The 10,720-nt window shown below is 30.3% G+C and overlaps 1 long non-coding RNA gene across 1 annotated transcript; it reads left to right on the top strand.

The window, feature by feature from the left end:
• Window positions 1–229: 229 nt before the first annotated feature.
• LOC143042875 (uncharacterized) lies at window positions 230–5,392 on the top strand. Its single transcript, XR_012968153.1, has 3 exons — window positions 230–351; window positions 3,485–3,564; window positions 4,834–5,392. It is a non-coding gene; the product is annotated as an uncharacterized LOC143042875 (long non-coding RNA).
• Window positions 5,393–10,720: the final 5,328 nt, after the last annotated feature.

Raw genomic sequence — 10,720 nt, forward strand, 5'->3', positions numbered from 1 at the left:
CATTCAGCCGGGTATCCCTGTGAATTAGTTACTGTTTAACCAGGGAGATTATACAGTAAATTTATATTTATATGTATATATATATATATATATATTAATTATGATTAGTTATCATAAATACAATACATTGATTTTAACAATTTGTCTAAGTTCTTAGTTATGTGGAGGTCATCATAATGTAACGTAAATACGGAAGTTGTACTATTCATTATCCGATGTTGGTTATAATTTAATCATTGACCCTTAACCTTGATCGGCATAATCTCGTGAAAATTGAGATGATCGAATGATTGAAGGATAACACGTGGAATGATTTCATGAACAAAGGATCTAAATTGAGTATTTCTAAAGGTGAGTTTTGTTATATTCCCATTGACGTATAATAAATTGATCAAGAAGGATTTTTTTTTCCTAAAATATTAGATATTTTCCAGTAATTAGACAGTAGACAGTACATGGTCAAAAATCATGTCCTACAGGTAAACATTGACCATGCGTCACATTTAAACATCTTAAAATAATACATTTGTTTACATTTGATTTTTTCTACATAATATCTATAGTAATACAGAAGAATGATCATGCGCAATAATACATTATGGTTATTATATTTTTTTATAAACATCATTCAAAAAGCTACTTGTTGTTTTATCAAGAAGTTTCATATTTTCATAATGTTGTTTAAATTCTGTTTTAAATATTCTATAGACATCAACATTGTTTTGTTTATACTCTGATGCATATGTAGATTTATGAATAGAGAATAATATTACAGTGAGAAATAGATTAATGTCATAATAATTTTTATCATATATTTTGTAGCCTAGTATTAGATTTTTGAAGGTGATAATGTGTGTTCCCATTTTTATTTTATCAAGGAGTATTTTGACCTTTTTCCAAAAGTTTTTAAAGTATTTGCATGAAATGAAAAAATGTTCATAGTTTTCTAATTGGTTGCAAATATGGCACTGGTCATCATTTTTCAGATGCCAGGTGTACAATAGTTGTTTACAAGGAAGTATATAATGAAGTAACTTCCATCTGAATATTTTTAGTTTGTTTACTTGTAAACTATTGAATATAAAGTTCAGCATTTTGTACAAATGGCTTGATGAATCTAATTTTAATTGTGTTTTCCATTTTAGAAAGCCAATTGGTGTTTTTTCCAGTATATAACATGAGCTAATACTTTTATAAATTTCTTTTGATGGAAGGTTTTCAATTCTGATCAATTTTGTATTATTTTGTGTTTTTAAGTATAGCCTTTTATCTGTTTTAACTTGAGTATTGCGCGAGTTATCTGATTTCATTATCATTTGCCATTTTTTTGGTATTGCAGCTCTTATTCTAGATAGTTCTGATATCCAGTTGGATTTGAGGGTCAATTTATCTAATACTGCTTTTTGTGATATATTTCCTGCTTCATCTATTATATCATTAATAAATAGTATTCCATTGGTTATCCAATGTGAGAATATTAAACATTTGTTTTGAAATTTTATATGTTTATTGCCCCATATGTATTGTTGTCTTATATTAATAAAATTTGTACTGTTGGTTTTTATTTCAGAGATATTTTTCATCTTAAACCAACTTTTGACTATTTCTAAATAGAAAAGAGGGATTGTTTTACTGAGTTTTTGGGATTGCTTTTATGCTACCTGGATTCATGTTAAATAAAGAAAAGTTTTCTCCAAATTTATTGAAAAAGAAAAGGGGGATGACTTTCCAGTTTGCAAATTGTGTTGATGTTAAACGTTTGACCCAGGATAATTGTATAGCTGATAAAAAATCATCAATGTTGATCATTTTAAGGCCTCCTTCCAAGTAATCTTTACATAATGTGATTCTTTTAACTTTTTCTTTTTTATTACCCCAGATGAAGTTGTAAATCATTTTTTTAAATTCATTTAAAAATTCTTTGGAAATGGTTGTTACTGATGCCAAGAAAGTTAAATTTGGTAAGATGAGAGATTTAATTACTGTTATTCTACCTATCATTGTGAGATTTCTTCTGTTCCAGCTATTGATTGTATCTTGAGACTTTCTTAGAATTTTTTCAGTATTTAATTTGTCACATTCATTTTTATTAAGTCCAAAGTATACACCTAGGCTTTTAATAGGTTCTTTATTCCAGTTAATGTTTTCATATTTATCTTTACAGCTTTTAAGTCTGCCTAGCCATATTCCTTCTGTTTTTGATCGGTTGAGTTTAAGACCTGAGAGCGTTCCAAATATTTCAATAATATTCAGAGCATAGCTAATTTCTTGCTTGCATTTTAAAAAAAGAGTTGTGTCATCGGCTAATTGTGAGATTTTCAGACTATGTGTTTTGGAATCTAATTTTATTTGAAATCCCTTAATACCAGTATCTTGTCTTATTTTGCATGCATGAATTTCTACTGCTATTGTGAAAATTAGAGAGCTGCACGGACAGCCTTGACGTATCCCGCGAGATACATTGTAAGTTTCTGAAATCCACCCATTATTTAGCATGCAGCCTTTAATATTCTTATATAATGTTTTAACCCATTTAATAAAAGAGTTTGGTAGACCAAATTTTATAAGGGCTTCATACATAAAGTCCCATTCTAGCGAATCAAAAGCTTTTGAAAAATCAATAAAGAGTAATGCACCATCTATGTTAAAAGTTTCAGCATAGTCTATAATGTCTTGGATTTGGCGTATATTAAAACCAATATATCTATTTTTGATATACCCATTTTGATCTCCATGAATTATTTTCAGCAGTATTGGTTTTAAGCGCTGGGCTATTGTATATGCAATGAGTTTAGTGTCTACATTTAATAGCGTAATTGGTCTATAATTATCCAGTGACAAAGGGTCTTTTTTTTGTAAATTAAAGAGATGATACCTATCTTTTGTATAGTTGTTAGTTCTCCGTCATCATAGCATTTATTAAAAACTTCAACTGTAAATTCTTTTAAATTACTCCAAAAAGTGCGATAAAATTCTACGCTTAACCCATCTATTCCTGGAGATTTATTTAATTTCATGTTGAATATTGCTTTAGTGCATTCTTCTATAGTTAAGGGCCCCCCCAAGGAATCACTTTCTTTTTCTGATAGTTTGTGATCAATGTTGGTTTCATTTATATAATTTTTTATATCATTTAAGTTTGGAGAAGTGCTTTTATATAAGTTTTCATAGTATGATCTTTCTATATTTAGGATTTCTGCAGAATCTGTTACTATTTTCCCTTGATTATTTTTTAGCGCTGTAATGCTCTTTTTTGTTTGTCTTGATTTTTCAAGGCCAAGGAAATATTTAGTATTTTTCTCTCCTTCTTCTAGCCATTGTACTCTAGATCTTATTTGTGCACCTTTAACTTTATTTAAATAGAGGTGTTCAAGTTCATTTTCAATGTTTTTAATTTCTTTTTTTATAATTTGGCTTGCATTTGTTTTCTCATTTAGTTTTCTTAATTTTATTTCTAAATTTTTTATATCATTTTTATTTTCAGATGATCTTTGTTTGCAGTAAGTAAGAGTTGCGGTTCTTACCTCTGATTTAAACATATCCCAGAGTGTTTTTAAATTTTTGGTGAGTATTTGTACTTTATAATTTTTGATTAAATCATTTATGAGGTCAATATATTTTTGCTCTTTAAGTATACTATTGTTAATTTTAAAGAAACCCCTGCCTCTTTCTTCTGAATTTTGTCTAACTTGTAAAGAAATGGCTTGGTGATCAGTGTATGAGATCATTGCAGGTCTAATATCTGCTTTTATAACATGCGGTCTTATATCAGGACTAATCAAGAAGAAGTCAATTCTGCTCGCTATGTTTGTTTCATTTTTCCTTCTCCATGTGAATTGACTAGTATTTGGATTAAGTTCTCTCCATATATCTGTTAAATTATTTTTCTTTATTAGTTTTTTTAAGCTATTTACTGGTTTGTAGTTTCTTGGGATGATATTAGTTTTTCTATCATTAATTGAGAGAGTTTCGTTCATATCACCTCCTAATATAAGGATACCCAAACGATTGTTTTCAATTATATTTTGAACCTTTTTGAAAAATTTGTTTCTATTTTTGTGTAGATTTGGAGCATAAACATTTATTAGAGTAAAAATATTGTCATTTATTTCTATGTTTATCAAAATTATTCTACCTTCATTATCTTTTATTTCATTTATTGTTTTACATTTTAAATTGTTTTTGACAAAGATTGAAACACCTCTTGATTGTGTGTTACCATAACTATGAAACATTTTGCCATCAAACTCTTTATTTATTGTTTGTTCAATATTTTCTATAAAATGTGACTCTTGAATGAAAAGAATGTTACATTTTTTATTTTTTGTCCATAGTTGTAATCTTTCTCTTTTGTTTTTTTGGCCTAAACCTTGACAGTTTAGTGATATTATATGAAGATTTTCACCCATTGTTTAATTTAGAGTTTATATGTGTAGTTGATATCAAAACTACATTTACAAGGAGACATATTTGTTTCACATCATATTCACAAAGTACTTTCATTAAATGTTTGGTTTTAAAGTTACACAGTATACTATAAAAACATTGGTACATGTACATGATTATTTGTGATTTAAATATATACAGTACTGGTAAACAAAATATGTGCACATACTTCACAATGTTCATGGAAGAAAATGAGACATAACAACACAAATATATATAAGCATTCATACATGTATTTAAACACATATTTTCATTTAATTGTCCCCATACATTAGATTTAAGTATTGCTTTTTTGCCATAATTTGAGACTATAAATATATAATAAAAAAAAAACAGATATATTTTTTTTGTATCATATATAATAATTTCATTGTTATTTATTTGTAGGTTTGTTATTTTAACAGTATAATGAGATTGTAGGACTATGTACATGATGTAGGCGTTTACCATGTTTACAGTATTTACGGAAACAATTGGAGTAGTTATTGTTTGCAGAACATACAGAATTAGTACTTGCATTTTTTTACAGAGGAACATGTTAGATGGTGATACATGTATTTGACTTGCGATGGATTGACAAAAGATTTTTATATTGTGGATTAAATTGGGCATTTGAAATATTTCTAATGTGTGGATTACAAGTGATATCCAAATGTTGTTTACATGATGTAGAATAGGACTATGAATATGTTCTACTATTATAAGGATTAAAATGGACGGATAATTTGTTATAAAGCAAGGATGTATCATTGAGAAGTTGTTGCGGATAGTTAGCGAGATAAACAGAAAAATTGAATTCAGATATATGTGGATTAATGAAATGATATCTATCAGGGATAGCTTCTTTATAAACTTTAAATTTGTTGGATCTATTTTATTTTTATTTCTGACAGCTATTCTATTTTCTATAAACAGTTCAAAAATATATTTATTTAATATTTTTATTGTATTTTGATTCTGTATTATTAGCGTCTTAATAAATTTGATTATCGATACAATTTTTCGTATGTATTTTCCATAAACAGGGAAGGCTGTTTTAGTGATTGTTTTATCACAGCTTGACTTGTTCTCATCTCTTGTTTGTTGGATCGCATATTGAGAGCAGAAACATTTATTCATTGGTTTGAGGAATGGGGTTATTTGAAAATCGTTCTTTTCCATAATAAACAATATTATACACAGTTCATTACATATATATACATTTTCATTCACATGATTAATATTTATATTATTACTAATTTCAAGGTATATATAATCTAGAATTATATCACACTTTGACTTATTTTTTTTTGTATTTTTTTTTTGCATAAAAAGAAAAATAGACAAACAAGTAAAAAATATAATACAATATTTACAATTATTCATGGTTGTGTTTTAATTTGTAATTGTTAGGAGTTTTCAGATGTTCTTGGTTTTGTTGAGCCAATATCTCGGTCATGCAAAGTGTCGGTTGGTGTTGTTGCAGATCGTTTTGCTGTTTTTTGCTGTGGGGTTGTTCCAAGATATTTGTCCAGCGGACCGTGAGTTGTTTCCTGGGATTTGGATACGTTTTTCTTTTTCTTTTTTTTTTTTGATTTTGTTCAGGAGACTGTTCTATTGGTGCCTCCGACTCTGATTTAGATATGTTTTGTGTTGGTACATCTACTTTACTGGTATCTTTGGTAAGTTCGGTAATATTACTGGTTTCTTTATTCTGTGGAGTATCATCAGTATGTGAGAGATTTTCAGTCGATTGAGATGTAACAATCTCCTCATCTTTCTCCAATTCATTTTCACTTCCTTCATCTGACTCTTCTGTTGAATCCTCTGAGGCAATTTGACTGTTTTTATCAAATTCAGAAATGCAGTTCTTTGAGATATGTCCGTTTTCACCACATGTCTTGCATTTCCAATCATTGCTACAGTTTGTTTTTTTTGTGACCTTTTTGCAAGCATTTGGAGCATTCAATGTCTGCGTTGTTCTCATTTATTTGTCCTTTATAAAATATGAGGCCACGGTACTTGCCAATTTTTACGTTTCTTGGAATTGTGTGTGGAAAGGGTTCGCAATGAAAAATTCTGTCACCTGTTTGACAGTTTGTCATAAACCCATCGATCCTTAATCTTTCTCTGTGATAATTGAGTATGTTGAGGTGCCAATTTTGCAGGTATCTTAACAATTGGCCATCATCGGCGGACAGTGGTATATTTTTCATCCTTATTCTCACAGTAGTTGGACTCTCTTTTTCTACATATCTTGGGTTTCTAGGGTATACTTCAATGCGTTTTTTCCTTACTGTAATTGAATTAACCACAAGTGTATTCCTGTCTTCCTCATTGTCTGGGTAGATGCGCCAGATGCCTCCAATTACCCTCTGAAGCCCGTTTAGATGGCTAGCTGATATTGTGAGGTCAATACATCTAAACAGTTCTGTGTGTGTTAGGTAGTTGTTTTTATCGGGTTTTGAGCTGCCGAAAATGTCTGATTCAAGAATAAATACAGGCTTGATGTCGAAATATTCAGCGTCAGGTTCTGCATTATCTTTGGAAAAGTAGTTGTTGTTTTGTTTCAGTGCCGAGACATAGGAGCCGGCCATCTTGTCATTGTCCGGATTTTCACTGTTTTGATTACTCATATTGCAAAGTATAAAACTTCTGTATTTTGTTCTCTAAAGATTATCTGACAGTTTCTAGATGTTAATTAACGTTTTGATTATTATTTAAATGGTTGGAGTGACTTTCACACTTGTACATAACTATAAATTGTTGTGTTATTCCGGGAGCTCTGGAAAACCGTGGTCAGCCATTCAAACCATTCTTCTTATTCAACCACCAAATAGTCAACGTAGTTGAACATATTTATAGTTGTCCTCAACAAAACTATAATCCGACAAATAGAGTATTTTTTAATAAGATTCTGAAGGAATAATGAGTCGTACGTTGTAAAAATAGGCCTAAACGTCACTGAGTACATGATATCCCTTATTATGATTGGTTTATCATTATCGCCGACAACACATAACAATCATTCAGATTATTATATTGAGGAATATGATAAAAGTTTCCACAAGAGATAATGCACAATTCAGGAACAAGATATTTGCATTTCCACGATTCCGAAATTAGTATAATTATAATTATTAATCTCGCTCAAACGCGCAAGGAAATCCTGAAAAATGATATTATTCCTGACAAATTGATGCAAGAAATCTGTTTACAGATATAATTATTGTGCAGGTACACACAATGAAATGTAACCTGTGGAAAAATAATACTTGAACGTTCGGTTTGAAACTGACCGGATATGTTTTGTTAAATTTCTCTTTCTTAAAACAATTAGTCGTTTCCCATGCAAGTAATGAATGAAACAAAAAATGACATACAACTGTGAAATGAGATGTGTGTTTAGAAAGGCAATGACATAACCATTCGAACTATTTATCATATATGGAATGACACCATTTTAATATGTTGGCAAACATGCATTTTAAACATGAAAACTTCAGGAGCCGAAACACATGCAATGACAATTTTTTGCTATTATTAATAGTAATTCCATGTAATCTAGCCCCATTTCAAAAGAAAACCTTATGGGGAATTTTTTCATTCTGTCAATTAAAAAAGGAGACATTAATTGAAGCCCCGTACCATGTGTAATGTCAAAGAATTTAATGCTCACTACATTATTTTGTGCGCACAATATATTTAGACTGTGCGCACAATATATTTAAGTTGTGCGCACTATATATTTAAGTTGTGTGCACAATATATTTAAAGTGTGCGCACAATATATTACTTTTTATTTTTTTTTCTTTGCATGTCCCTATCGGGGCTCCGTATATAGGTGTAAATATACAGCCACGTATAATTTATTATAGTGTTAAGGTATCAGGAGACAGTTGAAGAAATGTTGGTCCTTGTAGAACACATATTGAATGATAATTTTGAAAAAAAACAAAAACGTATGAATTAATTGTAAATTTGAAGGCAGTTTATGCCTGTTAATAAGATATGAATTACTTAGATACCCAAAAGTACGATGGCCAGTACGGTCTGTTGTTTAAATAACGGAATATTGATCCCGTGTCCATAAAATGTTTGGAAGTTAAAACTTTTACGTGGACAGGAATGAAGACCATACATTGGTACTGCGTGTCTTTTTTAAGTCTTGTACACCAAAACCAGATCAAATACTCCAACCCCACTACACGTTTAGGACGTCCCTAGCACCAACTTCGGCGGAATTCTTTGTAAAGATAAGTTGGATAGACTTGTAATATATTACGCCAAAACTGGTCCGGTAAAAAGAGAAACATCACAAGAAAAAGTTATTCTGTTATCTTTTGTTATGTTTTGGTTTTTATTAAATATAAAAAAGAAGATGTGGTATGTATTAAAGGGAAGGTTAAGTAAACATTTTTTGGTGTTTAGTCGGGTTGTTGTCCCTTGCACACACTTTGTTTCCATTCTTAGTTCTGTCAATAAGACATCAAGAATAACATAAAACATGTATTAATATAACAAACAGCCAAAAATGCAAAGTTAGTGTAGGTAGTAGGTTATCATTCACTGTTATCAAAAGGGACAATTACATTTATCATTAAATGCATCATTCTGATGTCAAAATTTGGGACACTATTTCTATCAGCGTAAAGTTATAAAGTAAATACTAAATAAGATAAATTTATTATGAGTAGAGATAATACACATATTGTATTGACTGACTATTTAGGTAAGTTTTCTAAAGGTTTCTTCATTTTCTTAAATAACTGAAACTATCAAAAACGACAAAAATATCGTGACACTACTACTGGAAACTAGATTGGTTTGTAACAATCCATTCTATGATGAAGGCTACAGTTTAATAAAATCACGTAAAAGGACAAGGTACGATAAGCTATTGCAACTAGCCCCCTATTTTCGTTGAATTTAGAATGAATACTATCCAAGAAGCATGGTTATTTCTAAATATAATAGTGTCTCATCTTACAAATAATCAATCTAACTTTTCTTTTTCCGTGTGTAAAAATTATTAAATACCCCTCTCTTTCTCAGGAAAAACGTAAATTTTATGAAAATCAGCTGTGTTTGCGTCCGTTTGGGCAATTTTTAACTATGAGCGGACGCGAGTACCACGAAGATATTTCAATGTGTTGTCTGTTGTAAGGAAATAATTGACTGTTTAAAATATATTTGTGGTACTCGCGTCCGCTCATGTTTAAAATTCAATAATTCTACACTGAAAATTCATTGGTTTTACGGATACGTCGATAATATGTGAACCAACGTCCGGAACGAACTTGCATTTCCGAATCTGCTCGAGTACCTTATTTTAACTCATGTTATCTTGATTGAATTACAAAACTTCAATGCCGGGAAGAAAAAAAGCTTTTTCGTTCTTGCTCATGTTTATGTTGTTTTTCGAAGTCGGGGAAAGTAAAAGGAACATATGTGATTTTGCAACATTTTTTTTAAAGTGACACTGTCAGTGTTGTCAACCAACAATCAGCAAACTCTACCTTTAACTAAAGAAAATGAATGTAGACCCTATCAAATTATAACCCGTTTATCCGTGTACATAAGTGAGGGGGCAAGGGGGTTCCAATAACAGCAAAACAGTAAATTGATTTGGCTTAAAACAGATAACAAGGAATTGAAAAGGGACAATAACAGATAACAGTAAATGAAATCTTAAAATCAGCCCGGTTCATGATCAGGACCACTACAGTAGTTCTTATTATATAACTGGTTGAATGGATCTATAATGCAGCTAGGCCTTAACAGAGACATATATATTCACTTATTTCAAGGATATTTTGTCAAGAAATTGAATTGAAGCTGTTAAAGACACATCTTTATTTAAAGCAACATTTTCTGAGCTTCACTGTTCACTAAGTGAACCAGATAAAAGCTTTTAAGAAATTGAAAGTCAGGGTTCTCTTTCATGTAAATACAAAGAGGATGAGTAGCACTTCTAAATGTGAATGTTAAATGCAACAGATGTTGTGTAATTCCTCAAGGCAATTTTTCACTCACATGCTCAAACAAATGATACATATATACCACTTTTGTATTTTGTAAATAAGTATAAAAGGAGATAAGGTATGATTGCCAATGAGACATATCTCCAAAAGAGACAAAAAGACACAGAAATCAACTACTATAGCTCATCATACCGCCGTCGAGTATGAGCAAACCAATACTGCATAGTCAGATATAAAAGACCTTGCTTATGACAAACGAAAACCAATTTAACAGCCTAATTTATCTACAAAATTATGAACGAAAACAACAA

Source organism: Mytilus galloprovincialis, chromosome 8, assembly GCF_965363235.1.
Source record: "Mytilus galloprovincialis chromosome 8, xbMytGall1.hap1.1, whole genome shotgun sequence".
Lineage (NCBI taxonomy): Eukaryota > Metazoa > Mollusca > Bivalvia > Mytilida > Mytilidae > Mytilus > Mytilus galloprovincialis.